Here is a 1477-nt window from a genome sequence, read left to right as displayed (position 1 = left end):
CATTGCATCCATTCATCTCATCATCATTCGGGCCGTATGTCTGTCACCTTCCTTTTTCTTTGTGTTAACAAAACCGCTGAGATTTCGAATAGCCCTACAAAATGGCCAACACACTATATAGTGTGCTATTTCTGGGATAGAAACTGTTTCCAACACAGCTTTTATGTCACTTTGTTCACAGCTTTTTGCGTTGCCCACAAGTGGTTAAACACCAATGCAGGTTTAAGTCTGTGCCTTAATGTAAGCTAAATCCTGACCTGTGGATGACCCGCGATGGTCCTGTTTTGTACATGTCGGAGCTCTGGGGAGGAACTGAAGGGATGTGATCGGTGTATGCTCTGAGCGACCTACAGCAGCTAGCCCTTTGATTAGGGGACTCAGCCCTGTTCTGTGCGTTTCAGCTGATGCTAGCTTTTCTGCCATCTTGCATTCTGTTATCCTGCTTCAAGCAGACCCTCTCACATGTAAAGTACTGTCACTGCACAATGGACACACTTGAGGATGATGATCATGATCGTGATGATAATGGAGATGGAGATCCTCAAAGGATCATTATTCTTTGCAAGACCCAACACACTGCTCTTCCCTCCATCCTTCCTTCTCTCTTTAGCAGCAATAAGACTTCTTCCATACGCTGTGGAAGCCGACAATATTTAGAGAATTTGAAAGTGCCAGAAGAATAAATCGGTGTTGCGTGGCGTAATGAATAATAAATCACGGTGGCTTATACGAGGATAAGTAGACCTTGAGAACAGAGGAGTGTCAGACTGCTGCTGTGACAGCTGGCAGCCACCGAGCCATCTCTTATCGCAGCACACACACCTAATCCATCCTCTGAAAGTGGGAGCAGCTAGCATCACCCGCCGACATACTCGGCTGCTGCTCAGGTCTGCTAACACAGGTGGCGGGACCAGTCCTACATTAAATAAAGCCGGGACAAGCAGAAGGCCGCCAGCCGTTACAACATGGAGATAAATTGGTGGAGCTCTGCCTCTGTAGCAGCCAGCACAGGCATGGACTGTGAATGTATTGCAGCCTGTACATTCAAAGAGACCGCAGAGAGTGGAGCCGGACCCCACTGGATCCCACTTTTCAGGACGCTTTCTGCTCTTGAACTTTTAAGGAAGTGTTTTTGGTGTTTTACGTCCTTTAATATCTCTGTAGGATAGCAGAGGTGGGCCGCTGTCATTTCACATAAAAAAGAAGGCCCGATGATGTTCTCATGGAAACTTGTATTCTTTTTTGGTGTGCTGCAGCTGCACTGTTTGTTTTTGCGTCCCCCTGTTGTGTTAGTATGACTGAGTGATCTGTAGCCGAGTACTCATCCATGAAGAGATGTTCCTCCTCTTTCCAGCTGTCGACTCGCTACGCCCGTTTACCACACGCATGTTAAATTCATAAAGCCTCTTACAGGCTGGGATTCAGAGTTTTAGGCCACGCACATGCACAGACACACACACACACACACACACACACA

At 47.1% G+C, this 1477-nt stretch overlaps 1 protein-coding gene across 1 annotated transcript in view; it reads left to right on the top strand.

The window, feature by feature from the left end:
- Window positions 1-1477, top strand: part of LOC116705671 (dynein heavy chain 9, axonemal) — a 144167-nt gene that overhangs the window by 36667 nt on the left and 106023 nt on the right. The gene's annotated exons all lie outside the window — the stretch shown is intronic.

Source organism: Etheostoma spectabile, chromosome 17, assembly GCF_008692095.1.
Source record: "Etheostoma spectabile isolate EspeVRDwgs_2016 chromosome 17, UIUC_Espe_1.0, whole genome shotgun sequence".
NCBI lineage: Eukaryota > Metazoa > Chordata > Actinopteri > Perciformes > Percidae > Etheostoma > Etheostoma spectabile.
Note: the sequence above shows the minus strand (reverse complement) of the source record. Positions and strands in the feature narration are given on the sequence as shown.